This window comes from Scyliorhinus canicula, chromosome 7 (genome assembly GCF_902713615.1).
Source record: "Scyliorhinus canicula chromosome 7, sScyCan1.1, whole genome shotgun sequence".
NCBI lineage: Eukaryota > Metazoa > Chordata > Chondrichthyes > Carcharhiniformes > Scyliorhinidae > Scyliorhinus > Scyliorhinus canicula.
Genome location: NC_052152.1, coordinates 6,742,071 through 6,759,513, shown reverse-complemented (window position 1 = coordinate 6,759,513; position 17,443 = coordinate 6,742,071).

Sequence of the window (17,443 nt, the reverse complement as noted above, 5' to 3'; positions counted from 1 at the left end):
TCAAAGAATTCCAGTAGGTTTGTCAAGCATGATTTCTCCGTCATAATCCTGGCATTATTTTCCAGGTGCTCTATAAAACCCTTGTTAATGGATTCTAGAATTTTCCCCACTACCAACATCAGACTTACTAGTCTATAATTGCCTGTTTTCTCTCTCCCTCTCTTTTTAAATAGTGGAGTTACATTAGCCACCATTCAATCTGCAGGAGCTGTCCCAGAGTCTATAGAATCCTGGAAGATGACCAGCAATACATCCATTATTTCTAGAGCCACTTCCTTAACTACTCTTGGATATAGATTATAAGGCCCTGTGGATTTATCAGCCTTCAATCCCATCAATTTCCCCAACACCATTTCCCCACTAATATTGATCTCCTTCAGTTGCTCCGTCTCACTGAACCCTGTGCTCCCCAACATTTCTGATGTGTGTCCTCATTTGTGAAGGGCAGCACGGTAGCACAGTGGTTAGCACAGTTGCTTCACAGCTCCAGGATCCCAGGTTCGATTCCCGGCTTGAGTCATTGTCTGTGCGGAGTCTGCACATTCGCCCCATGTCTGCGTGGGTTTCCTCCGGGTGCTCCGGTTTCCTCCCACAAGTCCCGAAAGACGTGTTTGCTAGGTAATTTGTACATTCTGAATTCTCCCTCAGTCTTGGGCGGAGAGATGGCAGATGGAGTTTAATCCGGACAAATGTGAGGTAATGCATTTTGGAAGGTCGAATGTAGGTAGGGAATATACAGTGAATGGTAGAACCCTAAAGAGTATTGACAGTCAGAGAGATCTAGGTGTACAGGTCCACAGGTTACTGAAAGGGGCAACACAGGTGGAGAAGGTAGTCAAGAAGGCATACGCCATGATTGCCTTCATTGGCCAGGGCATTGAGTATAAAAATTGGCAAGTCATGTTGCAGCTGTATAGAACCTTAGTTAGGCCATACTTGGAGTATAATGTTCAATTCTGGTCGCCACACTACCAGAAGGCTGTGGAGGTTTTAGAGAGGGTGCAAAAGAGATTTACCAGGATGTTGCCTGGTATGGATGGCATTAGCTATGAGGAGAGGTTCAATAAGGTGCGAGGGACAAGGTTTAGAGGAAATATACGAGGCAAGTTTTTTACACAGAGGGTAGTGGTGCCTGGAACTCGCTGCCGCAGGAGGTGATGGAAGCAGGGACGGTAGTGACATTTAAGGGGCATCTTGACAAATACATGAATAGGATGGGAATAGAGGGATATGGACCCCGGAAGTGTAAAATATTTTAGTTTAGACAGGCAGCATGGTTGACACAGGCTTGGAGGGCCGAAGGGCCTGTTCCTGTGCTGTACTTTTCTTTGTTCTTTGTTTTTTGTCTACCCAAACAGGCGCCGGAGGGCGGCAACAAGAGGCTTTTCACAGTAACCTCATTGCAGTGTTAATGTAAGCCTACTTGTGACAATAAAGATTATTATTATTACCTAAGGGCGCTGGAGCTATGTACAGGACTGCTCTGTCCTGCCCTGGGCTCCCCTGAGCAGCTCTCTCCAGCGATCCTGTTGTGAGATCCTGTTCAATGGGTACATTGCCTATCGAGTCCCTGGCCGTCACTTACGTTTGAGAGAACTATTTATCTTCACAGTTCACTTGACTCGCTTGCCAGTAGCTGGAAAATGGAAGTAACGCTACCCCTTGATTTGGCCCCAAAACCACTACCTGGAGGGTGCTTGACATCAAATGTGCATGCAGGGCGCGTGACCTGCTCTCTGCTGCTGGTTCCAGCCAGAAGACTGTACATAGGCTCATTTATTTTCATTTAAAGGTGGCAGCGGCCGCCATTCTCAATGTAAAAACCGGTAGCAGCCATTGGGTGCTTCCCTGAGATCAGGATCACTACAGGAACGGTGCAACTGACCGCTCCATGGCCCCCCCCCCAACCCCTGCCCATGACCCACCCATGGGCCACGTCCCGCATGTTGAAAAATCCTGATTCAAACTATTAATATCTTTATATAACTTCATACTTCCATCTCTATGTTATTCCAAACGTCTATGTCATTGGCAAATTTGGACATGTGACGTTCAATCCCATAATCAGAGACTTCAATACAGATCCTTGTGGTACACCAAGAGACAATCAGAGTCCAGAGAACAGTAGGGGGAGAGAGAAAGGGAACACATACAAGAGAGAGAAAAGAAACAGGTCCCTTTATGATGTAACTCACTTCGATGTGTCCAAACCAAGATCCTTTTATTGTGCCTCTTCCAGTAGAATAGCAATCTGATACAGAGCATGTTATCATGGAATCTTGATACTCCTCTGGAACTTGCACCGAGCAATGGCCAATTACATGTATGTCTTGTACTCTTCTCAATCTTCTTCTGAAGATAGTTGGATGCGTCTCCCTTTATATCTGGATCCCAGGTCACCTTGGCCTGGACACCACATGGTGTGCCTGTACCGCCACCAGCTGGTTGGAGGTCGCACAGCATCCAACTATGATGTAGCCCATTGGCATATCAACACAATGGGAGCAGGGTGGCACAGTGGCCAGCACTGCTGCCTCACAGCACCAGGGACCCGAGTTCAATTCCAGCTTCGAGAGACAGCGATAACAGGAGGGGGAGAAATAAAGCGAGAGAAGGTGAGGACAAGAGAGAAAGACAAGAGAGTGAAAGCAGAAGGGGGAAAGAGTGAGAGAGAGGAGAGGAGCGATAGTACAGGAGAGAGAGATACAAGCGAATGACTAGGGGGAGAAAGGGAGATGAGAAATAGAGAGAGTGCAGGGAGAGTGAGACAGAACAGGAGAGGGGAAATCAAGGGAGAAATCAGCCATCGGGCACATGTAGGTTGAAGGCAAGTGACAAAAAGAGAGAGAGACAGAGAGAGAAGCAGTTAAGCTGCAGAAACTGATGAGAGTCAGTGGTGATTCCACATCATGAACCTTTGGCACGTCTCCAAATTCTCAAGGAGAATTTGTGCGAATGAGGCTGAGGACATCAGTCAAGCTCAGGCAGGTTTCTCGAGCTGAGACAGGGCCAACTGCTTCAACCTTAAATGTTTTGCTTGGCAAGATCCAATATTGTATCACAGATGTAGTGGAAACTCCCAGCAAACCAAGCCGAGAAAGTGTCACCTTCAAGTGCCAGGATGAAAGTGTCTCAAGCTGGAGAGTGAGTCACCCGCCACGGAAATTCAAAGGCTTCAGCGCTTTGTGCAGACTGACACTGTTGGTGCCCAGGACCGAGGGGCTGAGATGTTGAACCAGGGATCGATCTCCCCTCTCAGGTGGGTGTGAAAGATCCCACGCCATTAGGTCTGGCACCATCCAAGGAGAGAGATCCAGAATTTGTGATTTCCACCCTCCCCCCGCAGAGGGTGCTCTGGTTTCCTCCCAAAGTCCAAAGATGGGCAGGTTAGGTGGGGTTATGGGTTTCTGGGGATAGGGCGGGGGAATGAGCTCAGGTGGGGGTGCTCTTTCAGAGGGCCGTGCAGACTCGATGGGCTGAATGGCCTGCTTCTGTACTGTAGGGACTCTATGGCTCAAGGAAAGAGAGAACAAGAGCAACAGGTAGATAGAGATAACAGGACAGCGGGAAATAAAGAGAGCGACGGTGAGGAAGTAAGAGAGAGACAAGAGGATGGCTGGAGAGTGAAAGCAGGAGGGAGAGGTGACGGAGTTGGCTTGCCATTGTTCGCTGGCAGGATATTCTAGTCCCGTTGAGGTCTCTGGTGTTTTGGGTCACTCATCCATCCGGCCACCAGGGAACCCATGGGGGTCGCCTTTGACAGGACCAGAAGATCCTACTGGTGGGAAGGGTGGAAAATTCCCGTTCAATGCCTGGTCTGTGACCTCTTTGGTCGGAGCCACATTGCTGTTTGTGGGAGCTTGCTGCCGCACAAAATGGCTGCTCCATTTCCTGCATCACAGCAGTGGCTACGCTTCATTGGCCTGCTACGGGAGGCGCTGAGAGCATTAGGAATAGGAACAGGCCATGTGGCTCGTCGAAGTTGAGACTGTGAAAGATGTTGTATAAATGCTAATTATTTTTCACCTGTTGGATCTAATCCCTGGAACCAGACCGAGCCCAAATAAAATACATCTCAGTAAAAGTACTAAATGCCGTCTGACACAAACCTCAAAAACAAGCTGCGACATGGTCCAAGGGTGAGTATAGAACATAGAACAGTACAGCACAGAACAGGCCCTTCGGCCCTCAATGTTGTGCCGAGCCATGATCACCCTACTCACACCCACATATCCACCCTATACCCGTGACCCTATACCCTGGGACCCTGGAGCTGTGAAGTATTTATGCTAACCACCATGCTACCCTGCTGCCCCAGGGCATATTTAAAAAAATACAGGATGGGATTCTCCCAGCCGAAGGTGCCGGGGAAACCGAAAGGTCTGAAGGTGGATAAGTCACCTGGGCTGGATGGACCACACCCCAGGGTTCTAAAAGAGATAGCTGAGGAAATTGTGGAGGCATTGGTGATGATCTTTCAGGAATCACTTGAGGCAGGGAGGGCCCCAGTGAACTCAGCGCCGGCCCGAGGGTTGCTGGCGCCCCGGGCAAGCTGAACTTCGGCGCCCTTGGGGGGGGGCGGGGCCGAGAGGGGGGATGCGGGGGGGGGCGGGGACCCGAGGGGGGGCGGACCCGAGGGGGGGGACCCGAGGGGGGGGCGGGGGGAGCGGACCGAGGGGGGGGGGGGGCGGGGGGAGCAGACCGAGGGGGGGGGGGGGGGCGGGGTGAGCGGACCGAGCGGGGGGCGGACCGGGGGAGCGGACCGAGCGGGGGGCGGACCGAGGGGGGGCGCCTTGGGGGAGGGGGGGAGGGCGGCCACCGCGCATGCGCTGGTTGGCACCGGCCCAACTGCGCATGCGCGGGACCCGAGTCTCTGGCGCCCCCTAGCACATGGCGCCCCGGGCGACTGCCCGGGTTGCCGGTGCCTTGAGCCGGCCCTGAGTGAACTGGAAAGTGGATAATGTAACACCACTGTTTAAGAAGGGAGGGAGGCAGAAGACGGGAAATTATAGGCCGGTTAGCCTAACTTTGGTCGTTGGTAAGATTTTAGAACCATTACTAAGGATGAGATTGCAGAGTACATGGAAGTGTATGATAAAATAGGGCTCAGCCAGCATGGATTCATCAAGGGGAGGTTGTGTCTGACAAATCAGTTAGAGTTCTTTGAGGAGGTAACAAGGAAGTTAGACAAAGGAGAATGTGATCAATTTGGATTTCCAGAATATCTTTGACAAGATGCCATGCAGGAAACTGCTAAATAACAGAAGAGCCCATGATGTTAGGGGCATGGTACTGGCATGGATAGAGGATTTGTTGGCTGGCAGGAGGCAGAGAGTGGGGATAAAGGGGTCTTTTTCAGGATGGGAGCTGGTGACTAGTGGTGTTCCGCAGGGGTCAGTGTTGAGACCACAACCATTCACGATATACATTAACGATCTGGAAGAAGGAACTGAGGGAATTTTTGCTACGTTTGCAGATGATACAAAGATATGTAGAGGGACAGGTAGCATTCAGGAAGCAATGAGCTGCAGAAGGACTTGAACAGGCTAGGAGAGTGGGCAAAGAAGTGGCAGATGGAATACAATGTGGAGAAGTGTGAGGTTATGCACTTTAAAAGAATAGAGACCTGCAGGTTCAGTTGGCAGTTAGGAAGGCAAATGTAATATTTAGAGTACCCAATTCATTTTTTCCAATGAAGGGGCAATTTAGCGTGACCAATCCACCTAGCCTGCACATCTTTGGGTTGTGGGGGCGAAACCCACGCAGACACGGGGAGAATGTGCAAACTCCACACAGACAGTGACCCAGAGCCGGGATCGAACCTGGGACCTCGGCGCTGTGAGGCGGCAGTGCTAGCCACTGTGCCACTGTGCTGCCCGGCAAATGCATTATTAGCCTTCATTTCGAGAGGGCTAGACTACAAGAGCAGGGATGTGCTGCTGAGGCTTTATAAGGCTCTGGTCAGAACCCATATTTAATATCGTGAGTAGTTTTGGGCCCCAAATCTAAGGAAAGATGTGCTGACCTTGGAGGGGCTCCAGAGGAGTTTCACAAGAGTGCCCCTGGGAATGAAGGGCTTGTCATATGCGGAGCATTGAGGACTCTGAGTCTGCACCCGATGGAGTTCAGAAGGATGAGGGGGGATCTCATTGAAACATACGGAATCCTATGAGGCCTAGATAGAGTGGATGTGGAGAAGATGTCTCCATTCGTAGGAGAGACTAGAACCCAAGGGCACTGCCTCAGACTGAAGGGACGATCCTTAAAAACAGAGATGAGGAGGAATTTCTTCAGCCAGAGGGTGGTGAATCTGTGGAACTCTTTGCCGCAGAAGGCTGTGGAGGCCAAATAACTGAGTGTCTTTAAGACAGAGATAGATAGGTTCCTGATTAATAAGAGGGATCAGGGGTTGTGGGGGGAAGACAGGAGAATGGGAATGTGAAAAATATCAGCCATGATTGAATGGCGGAGCAGACTCGATGGGCCGAATGGCCTGACTTTGCTGCTGCGCCTGATGATCTTATGGTACCACGGATAAGACACTCCATTCAGACAGGAGAAAATTGTCCTCCTTATAGAGCAGGGAAGGTCAATGTGGAGAATTAACAGAGGGGTTCTCAAGATGAGGGGTTTTGACAGAGCAGACAGGGAGCAACTGTTTCCACTGACAGGAGGGGCGGTAACCAGAGCGATATGAAAATAAATATCGGACAAAAGAGCCGTAAGAGAGAGGAGGAGAATTACTTGAACACAGCAAATTCTTATGATATGGACGGGTATGCCTGAGAAGGTGGTGGAAGCAGATTGCTAAATTTTCCGAAGGGGAGTGGATAAATACTCAAAGGAGAACATTTTGCAACGGATAGAGCAGAGAGTCGGATTAATCAGATTGCTTTTTCAAAGGGGGTCAGCATTGGTATAATGGGCCGAATGGCCACCTTCAGTGATTGTATAACGGCGATTCTCTGTGATTGTGGGAATTTGCAGTGCCCAAAGAACCACAACATCAAAGTGTTATTCTCAGTCCCAACCACAGGATAAAATGTATATCCCACCAGCTGGCCCAGATGCAGAAGTCTGGACAGAATGCAGATGCTGGAAGTCAGAAACAAAAAGCAGGAAAAAAGCTGGAAATAATCAGCAGCTGTGGCACCTTCTGGGGAGAGAGATATAAAGTTGGAGGTTCAAGTCGGCCTTGCGACGAGAAATGACGCAACCGACGTGAAAATAAAATGTGGGTTTTTGTTTGGAGCGGGTAGTGGGAGAGAGGGGCTGAGGTTTGTGGATCGCCGTCTGGCTTTCTAATAACACGTGTATGAGACAGATAATCTGGATCAGACTCTCCAGAGATCCAATGACAAATTACTGCTAAATGACACAAAAGAGTTGACAGTGAGTTATAGCGCTTGTGATGACTTTTTGTATTCAATGCACTTAGATAATTGGACAATACAGAGGCTGGTGGTATTGGTAGGGGGTGGTGGGGGTGCTGGGGTGGTGTGGGGGTGGGGGGAGGTATGGGGGTGGAGCATGAAAAGGGTGGAGGCAGGGAGAGTGTGAATCGGCATTCCTATCATTAGGCAAACCAATTACTCCCCTGTGTTCAGCTACACTGATAGAAGGTGTCAGGAAATTAAAAGTGCATTTACAGTCAGGTATCCCTTTAAAGCTAGATGCTTCTCTGATATTCTGAGCACATACCCACGGCATTTCTGAGAGGGCCTCCATGGTATTGCTCATCTCTGCCCCCTGTCTCAGCCCATCCCTTACTGGAAATCACAACCATGACTTCTCTACCTGTAACCAGGACTGTCTAATGCTCCCCTGCCCTCCTCCCTCCCATACTTTGTAAACTTCAGACCATCCAAAACTCTGCTGCCCCCAAATCTGGACTTGCACCATCTCTTCATCCCCATGCTTGCTGACCTACATTGGCGCACGCACCAGCTGTGCCTTGATTTTGAAAATAGTCTCATCCCCGATGAGCTGCCCCCCGATCCATGTCACCCTCCTCCAGCCCTACAACTCTCCCCCAATTCCAACCCCTGGAGGACCCTTGATCTCAATCCCTCCACCAAATTGGTGGACATGTCTTCAGCTGCCTGGGCTCCACTCTTTGGAATCCCGCTCCCCAAAAATTTTCTCCCCGTCTCCACCGCTCTCTCCTTCCTTAAATCCTGCCCCACCTGTCCTAATTCCCCCTCATGCGTCTCAGTGGCAAATTATATTCAACTACATTTCTGGGAGAAACCTTGGGGAATCGTTTGACAAAGTCATGACCTAAATGCAAGTTGTTATTGCTGTTGTGTGTAAACAGGTCCATGGTGTCCTTTCAAATGTTATTTCCTGTCATTTGTTTTTTAAAAGGGATATTCTTGTCACGAGGCCAACACTGGCAGTCCTGAGGACATTAAATGTTGTTCCACCTGGGCAAGGCTGGAGTCACAGGGCCAGGTAAGGACATCAAAATCCCTTTCCCGAAGGCTGAGTTGTTCCAAAAAAAAAAGATCTGGCAGCTTCACTTCAGACAAACCTGTAATTTTAATGAATTCAAGTTCCATATCTTGATGTACTTAAAGAACAAAGAACAAAGAAAAGTGCAGCACAGGAAGAGGCCCTTCGGCCCACCAAGCCTGTGCCGACCATGCTGCCCGTCTAAACTAAAATCTTCTACACTTCCTGGGTCCGCATCCCTCTATTCCCATCCTATTCATGTATTTGTCACGATGCCCCTAAAATGTCACTATCGTCCCTGCTTCCACCACCTCCTCCGGCAGCGAGTTCCAGGCACCCACTACCCTCTGTGTAAAAAACTTGCCTCGCACATCTCCTCTAAACCTTGCCCCTCGCACCTTAAACCTATGCCCCCCAGTAATTGACCCCTCTCCCCTGGGGAAAAGTCTCTGACTATCCACTCTGTCTATGCCCCTCATAATTTTGTAGACCTCTATCAGGTCGCCCCTCAACCTCCGTCGTTCCAGTGAGAACAAACCGAGTTTATTCAACCTCTCGGCGAAGGAAAGATTCAGTTCCTCCACCCCCCCACCCCGTGACCTGCCAAGGGGGGTCACCTTTCCACTTCCATCCCGCCCAGCCGGACAGGATCAACAGGCCGCGCTGCCATCTCATTCCTGCAGTCACTGCACGCAGAGAGAGATGGTTTCAAAGACCATCAACGAAGGGGCTGAGAACAAAAAGAAAATCTAACAACCTTGTCTAAACTCCAGGCTGGAACGTACTGTCAGCTCTGACAGGCACATGAAGGTGAGAGATTGGATTTCTGATTGAATCTTTACCTCGGAACAAGACACTGACAGGCTCTTGATGGTTCCTAGAGTCGGACGGGAGAGCAGAAGGCCATTCAGCTCATTATGCCTGTACTGGAGCTTTGAAATAGCTGTTCAATTAGCCCCACTCCCATTGCTCTTTACCCATTGCCCTGCAAATTTTTCCCAGTCAAATTCTCTTTGAATTTTCCCGCTGAATCTGCTTCCACCGCCCTTTCAGGCAGCTTCTCCCATAAGACCATAATACATAGGAGCAGAATTTGACCACTCGGCCCATCACATCTGCTACGCCATTCAATCATGGCTGATATTTTCTCATCCCCATTCTCCTGCCTTCTCCCCATAACCCCTGATCCCCTTATTCATCAAAAACCTATCTATCTCTGTCTTCAAGGCACTCAGTGATTTGGTCTCCACAGCCTTCTGTAGCAAAGGTTTGTGGTGAATGTATTATGGGAGCCATTCACCACTGCATTGCACTGGACTATGTTGTTGCCCTTGTGGGCTCGACCTATGGACCATTGTATTGTACTACACCGCATTGTGTCATGTTGGTGCCCTCTGGGCTCCGCCCCTGACTCCACCTCCTTGGGGGAAGTATATAGAGCTGCTGCCCTGCAGGCGGCTCTCAGTGCAGAGCAGTCGCAGGCAGCCACAGTTCACTTCAACTCTCTGTCTTGTGTGAATTGATGGTCACATCAATTTAATCAGCTACAACTTGGCGATGGAAGCAGCCCTCAAACCTGACCGACTGGAACTTGACCCACAAGCCGCTGAAGCCAAAGTGATTTTTTTGCACTGGTTCCGATGTTTCGAGGCCTACCTCACCACCTCCTCCTCGCCCTCTGTAGTAATCCACGGGAGGCAGGAGTTCCCTCACCACACCAATATTTATTTACAATAACGATATTAGAGGAGCAGCTACAAACAGTGCTGCTAGCAGTCCAGTCAACTTAAGACTGGCTCACAAAGCCTACACAGGTGATTATATGGGCCCCCTCAATGAGCTATCATTGAGGGAGCTCAGACTCCAATTGACCAACCAATAAAGCCAATTGGAGTTCATTACACCCCTCCCCCCCCAAGATACGAGGAATTCCTGCCAGCTGGCATTCCTCTGAGCTTCTTCCTGCTCTTCATATCTGGGTCTGTCACCTCTCTGTCGTCCGCCGGGTTGTTCTCCGAAGTGGGCGGGGTGTACCTTATAGGTGCCCGTCTTTTCCTTGACGACCTCCTTGGAAGTTGTTCTTCCTCCTCCTCGGGGAGAGGTGTTGCGGCGGCCTCGTCGAGTGTGTCCATCTCTGACTCTGATGACTGGATGATGGGGTCTGGAGAAATTGCTCAGGGCTGGGGTGTGGGTATCCTTTCTGTCTGGGCTATACCAGCTTGAGGCAGCCCTGTTTTGCCTACCTCCAGGTGTGGTTCCGCTGCCCTTATTTGGCCTAGATGTTTCTTCAGCAATTCCGTTACTTCTTGGAAAGGTTTCGTGTCCGGCGCATCGGGATAAGTCAGACTACGTATAATGGCGAAAGCGGAGGGTCCGCACGCCGACAGCAGGATAAGCCGTCTCCTTTCGTCCGTCAGTATATCATTTGCCCGGAAGAAGTAACACATTCTCTCCACATACTGGGACCTCAATAGCTGGGTCGAATGCCTCTAACCTCCCAAAAAACAGTGTTTTTAAAATGGCAAGGCTTACCCTCCGAGTGCGGCAGCTGGTCTCCGCAAAATTCGTAGTTTACCTCGTCGCCACTGTAGTAATCCACGGGAGGCAGGAGTTCCGTCACCGCACCAATATTTATTTACAATAACGATATTACAGGAGCAGCTACAAACAGTGCTGCTGGTAGTCCAGTCAACTTAAGTCTGCTCACAAAGCCGACACAGGTGATTATATGGGCCCCTCAATGAGCTATCATTGAGGGAGCTCATACTCCAATTGGCCAACCAATAATGCCAATTGGAGTTCATTACACCCTCCGTCACCGACAAACAGAAACTGAGCCTCCCCCATGCCTGGGTGCGCCATCGAATCTCTGTGCAAATCGAGGAAGCGACTACATACGCAGAAGCGGACGTGATCCTGAAGCGGCAATACATGAGGCCCGTGAACGAAGTGTTTGCAGCATCTCCTCACCACTCGCCGCCAACACCTCGGGGAATTGCTAGAGGAGTACCTAGGCAGCCTGTAGCGACTGCGGCAAGAAAGGACACTTTGCCAAAGTTTGCCTGGTCCAAATCCTCCAAATCACAGTCCCGACTCTCAGACTCACAGGCCCGCAGACCCCACAGCTCGGCTGCCGGCTCCGCCCCCTTCGGACGCGTCATCCGCCTCGTGCTGTCAATGGGGGGAGTCATCTTTGACTCTACGCAACACGTGCGACTCATGGGGGCCGCCACCTTGGCCGCCATCTTCATCGCCGCCTGACACGTGCGACCGACGTGGGCAGCCATCTTGGGACCACCCCACCACCTCCGACCACTCCGGCTACCCGCAACTCGGCGCGGTCACCCTCAACCTCACTTATAACAAGGAGAAATGCGTTTTCCACATAACCCGACTAGCCATCCTCGGCTATGTTGTGGAAAACGGAGCCCTAGGGCCCGACCCCGACCGCATGCACCCTCTCCTGCAGCTCCCCCTACCCCACTGCCCCAAGGCCCTGAAAAAATGCCTCGGGTAGTTTTCCTATTATGCCCAGTGGGTCCCCAACTATGTGGACAAAGCCCGCCCACTGATCAAAGCCACCATTTTCCCACTGACGACTGAGGCCCACCAGGCCTTCAGCCGCATCAAGGCAGATATTGCCAAAGCTGTGATGTGCGTGGTGGATGAGTCCATCCCCTTCCAGGTGAAGAGCGACGCTTCAGAGATCGCCTTCGCCACTACCCTTAACCAGGCAGGCCCGTAGCCTTTTTCTCCCGTACCCTCAACGCCTCCAAGATTTGGCATTCCTCAGTCGAAAAAGAAGCTCAAGCCAATGTGGAAGCTGTACGGCACTGGAGGCACTACCTCGCTGGTAGGAGGTTCATCCTTGTCACCCACCAACAGTTGGTAGCCTTCATGTTCGACAACACACAGCGGGGCAAGATCAAGAACGCTAAAATCTTGAGGTGGAGGATCGAACTCTCCACCTATAATTACGATATCGTGTATCGTCCTGGGAAGCTCAATCAGCCCCCACCTCCGGGGTCTCACTTCCAGCCTGGCTGACGACACCGGGGCCCGTACTCCTCCGAAAACATGAAAGGAGCCATAAGTCCAACCCCCTGATCGAGAGGGTCCAGCTCCTTCACGCCAACCCCCAGTATGCCTACGTAGCGCACGACGGCCGACAAGATAGACTCCCTCCGGGAACTGGCACCCGCAGGATCTCCTATGACTGTCACTTACCCCCCCCCCCCAACCTACATCGAATGTACTGATTCCAATCCTCAGCCCCTGGGTGAAAGGATTCTAGTTTACTGATGATAGACATTTTTTCACTCATGTTTTAATGCTTCCCAACTCTCGTTCGTTTTTTTTTTTCTTTTTCAAATACTCCTTCCTTCCCCTCGTTACTTCACAATGTACAACGGGCTGCGATCGAACCTTTTACCAGTGCAGTGGCTCGAGATATTCACTGGACGTTGCCACTAGTTAACGAATGGGTTTGTTGATGAAAGGCAAAGGCAGTCGAGTCACAGGCACACAACTCTATATAACAGGTCTGATCACTACGGCTCTGGGGCCCACACTCCGGGGCCGGACAATGAATATTTGTGGGATCTTGCTCTGCACTAATCAGCGGTTGCACTTTCCACCAGCAACTACACTTCAACAGTGGCATCCCATTGGTCCTGAAGTGCTTTGGCCTGCCCTGAGGTTGTTTAATGCACAACATCTATGCAAATATTTCTTGTTTATTTCAGAACATGTATTTTTTCTTGGCCATGCAAATAATGCCTGGAAGCTCCTTTAAAACTCATCCAGCTGTTTCTGTCGCTGACTCTAACAGCTGGACATTCTGCAGGCAGCTATGTCTGGAGACCTCCTCCCGACAGATGGCAGGGATTTGGAATGATGGACAAATTGCTTTTCAAGCTCATCCTTCACAAATTATTTCCCGTTGTTAATTACTGTTTGGGTTTTGGCAGATTTACTTTGTAACAAATAAAATGATCAATCTAAATTTTATAGGGCTTGCGATGGCATACCGCAGATAAGGTGTTGCCCTCCGTGTCACACTGTGCTGGAAACATGAGGGATTGCTCAAATGGTAAGCAAAGTGTGTTCGTGAATCATACTATCCATAAAGGAGGCAGTAATCACGAGGAACAGCAAGAAGATGTGAAGGCCTTTATGATACCTCAATTCTTCACCTGTCCACCTTCGCTTCCTAACCCACCTGAGCACCTTCTTCGTGACCTCTGCCCCCAAGAGGGAAGGGGACGCATGGGAACGCCACCATCTCGCAAGTTTGCCTCCAAGTGGCAGACCATCCTGCCTTGGGACTATGTCGTCACTCCTTCACTCTCACTGTACCTCATCCAGTTTCAATCAAGGGATCAGAGGGAATTTTTCTTTTTACCAAGCGGGATCTGGGGCGTTCAGCTGGTTTTCCTTCTCCCATTTCCAGTGGTTGGAGGGTAAATCTGCGATAGAGAAGATATCAGCGTTCTGCGTCGCAGTGCGTACTGCGGCACGGTAGCACAGTGGTTAGCACGGTTGCTTCACAGCAACAGGGTCTCGGGTTCTATTTTCCCGGCTTGGGTCACTGTCTGTGCGGAGTCGGCACGTTCTCCCCGTGTCTGCGTGGGTTTCCTCAGGGTGCTCCGGTTTCCTACCACAAGCCCCGAAAGACGTGCTTGCTAGTTGAATTGGACATTCTGAGTACCCGAACAGGCGCCGGAATGTGGCGACTAAGGGCTTTTCACAGTAACTTCATTGCAGCCTACTGGTGACAGTCATAAAGATTATTGTTATTCTAGAGGGAGGGGCTGGATGGATCCGAGGTTTTACTGGTCCATCACTCTACTCACGTCAATGTGTTAAACTTTGACAGAGTCATCGGACTCGAAACGTTCGCTCTTTTCTCTCCCTACAGATGCTGCCAGACTTGCTGAGATTTTCCAGCTTTTTCCCTTTCGTTTCAAATTCCAGCATCCGCAGTAATTTGCTTTTCCCCAATGTGTTAAACTTGTATTGATCTTTACTTGGACCACACGTGGGTTACTGTGCATGGTCCTTGACTCTGTATTACGATAAATTCTAGAGGCGCTGGAGGAAGTACAGACAATATGTACGGGGATGATATCAGAACTGAACAGGCGGAACCATCAGGAAAGATTGAATGGGTTGGCGCACCTTTTAGCTACAACACCTTGTGTTTCGATCATGGCTTTAATGTAATGAAATGTCCCAATGTCCTACTCAGGCCATTAAAAGCAAAGTAGGACATTGAGTCACGAATGGAGATTTTCGGGAAAATGACAAAACGCTTGATCAAAGAGGGAGGCTTTACGGAATGTCTGAAAGAAGGGAAGGGATGGAGAGATGGAGAGGTTTAGCACAGCTTGGGGTCCAGGTACTGCTGGTGTCAACACTCACGGTGGAGGGAATAAAATCAGGGATGCTAAAGAGACCAGACTTAGATGAGCAGGAATATCGCAGAGGGCTGGAGGCGACTTCACAGATTGGGAGGTACGAGCCCACGGAGGAGTTTAAAAACAGGACTGAGAATTTTAAAATTACAACAGTTGGCGCGATTCACCCACTGCCTTGTGCTTGGCGTGGATCTGGGCACGTCAGGTGAATAGCGGCAGAGGGCAAAATCGAGATTCGCACCGGGCGCAAACCGTTTTGCGATTCACCCGACCCGCTTACGATGGCGAGTTCCAGATCATGCCCAAAAATGGCGAAATTATCATTAACCCTCATTTGCATTCATTTTAAATCTCATCAGCGAGATTGAAGTCGAATGCAGCAACCTGCCAGGAATTAACCAACACCCTAGCGAGAAGTGACGCGGGCGTCGTTCAGTACTGCTTTTCAAAAACGGGAACCTGGCGCAATGGCTACTGAGGGGGCGTGAGGAGGGGACTGGGTGGCTGGGGGGGGGGTGGGGGAGGGAATGACTGTGGATGGCCCCACCCCATCTCCTGCGAGAGAATGGCCACGTGGTCAGTGAAGGGACAAGTCACCTGGGTGAAGGGGCAGTGCATTCTCACCTCTTTAGCGCAGGCCAACATCGCTGTCGGTGACTGCTCTCCCCCTAGACAACCAGGGCCTGTTTCTCACGGGGTGGGGACTTAAATCTCTGTGATTACGTCTTCCCGCTTATTATGGGCTATCTTCTCCTGTGGAGACAAAGAGAGGGCATAGTGAGCCACATGGGTCAGGGGGGTTTATAGCAGGTGGCATGTGTGGGCACCACACCTGGGTATAAAGGGGTTGTGTGGTGGATGCCAGGGAATTCTGAGGAACAAAGCACAAAGATTGGATGTATGGAGGGTGTGAGTTGTCAGCCGATGGATTGGGGGGGGGGGGAGGGGTTTGGTAATTTGAGGGGTGGCAGATGGAACTGATGGCAGGAGAGAGCAGGCAACCTACCCTTGCAGCTGGGTGGAGGTCGTTGGGCTTCTTCTGACACTGGATGGTGGTCCTCCTTGCCATGCTGCCTGTACTGAACAGCTACCACTGCCTCCCAAGTGGCTTTGCTGACCCCACAACTAGTCCCCCGACCCCCTCGGGAGGACAGGCTGACCAGCCTCTCATCCACAGCGTCGAGAAGCCTTGTGAGGTCGGCGTCCACAAAACAAGGAGCAGGTCTGCGCGCTGCCATGCTTGTGTGTTGACACTTTACTCTACCCTGGCAATGCCCGGGTAGTCCCTGGTCATGACCGGGTCCCCCCTAATAGATGCACTAACCTGAGCTCCTCTAGTGGGTCTCCGATTAGGTGCTCGCCACGGGAGACCAGTCCTAATTCATGTCAATGATAATGATAATAATCTTTATTGTTGTCACAATTGGCTTACATTAACACTGCAATGAAGTTACTGTGAAAATCCCCTAGTCACCACATTCCGGCACCTGTTCGGGTACGCGGAGGGAGAATTCAGAATGTCCGAATTACCCAACAGCACGTCTTTCGGGACTTGTGGGAGGAAACCGGAGCACCCGGAGGAAACCCACGCAGACACGAGGAGAATGTGCAGACTCCGCACAGACAGTGACCCAAGCAGGGATTCGATCCCGGGACCCTGGAGCTGTGAAGCAACAGTTCTAACCACTGTGCTACCGTGCCGCCAATGTGATTGGATTATCCAACGGGGAGGATGTTCATGCCTGACAATGATATTCAACATTAGTATAAGGGTGTTCCCATGTTTCGACCTAATTCCTATTACATCACTGGTGGGGCGGGGAGGCGGGGGGGGGGGGGGGGGGGGGGGGGGGGGGTGGGGGGAGGCGGCGGATAAAACGTGATTTGGGCCTCTCGTGATATTTTCCACTCCCGTCATCAAACCCGCGCGAAAGGACAGGAACTGGCCGGGAGCAAATGGGGGTCAGCGATAGGACAGCGGGCATTGGTGTGAGTTTTAGATGAGCTGGAGTTTCCGGAGGGTTGATTAGGGGGGGGGTGGAGCCAGGATTAGTGAAGTCCAGAGAAGGGAAGGCCGAGAGGGTGGCCTGATGAGAGGCCTTTAAATGGTGAGAAAGTTGGATGGCGCAGAGTTGCTTTTCACTTGTGAGGAAGAGCAAACCAGGGGGCCAACTAACAAATGATAATCAGGAATAAATCCAACAGTGAATTTCGGAAAAGCGCCTTTAGCCAGAGAACAGTGAGGAGTAGAAAAAGAAAGAACTCGTGACCACAGGGATTGTGTGAGGTGAATGACACAGATACATTTGAGAGGATAAACAGATGGGCCATAAAGGAAGAGGAGGATATGTTGATGGGGTGAGCGGAAGAGGAACGGCTGGATTCTTGTGTGGAACATAAATACCAGCACGGACCAGTTAGTCCCAATGAACTGTTTGGGTGTGACATCCTTGATGAACTGCAGTTCCACACGGAATGAACTGGTGCTTGAAAATGTGTGGATTTCTCACATTTCACTGCCAAAAGGAACGGAACTCAGCATTACCATCCTGGCAGCTAAACTAATCAGA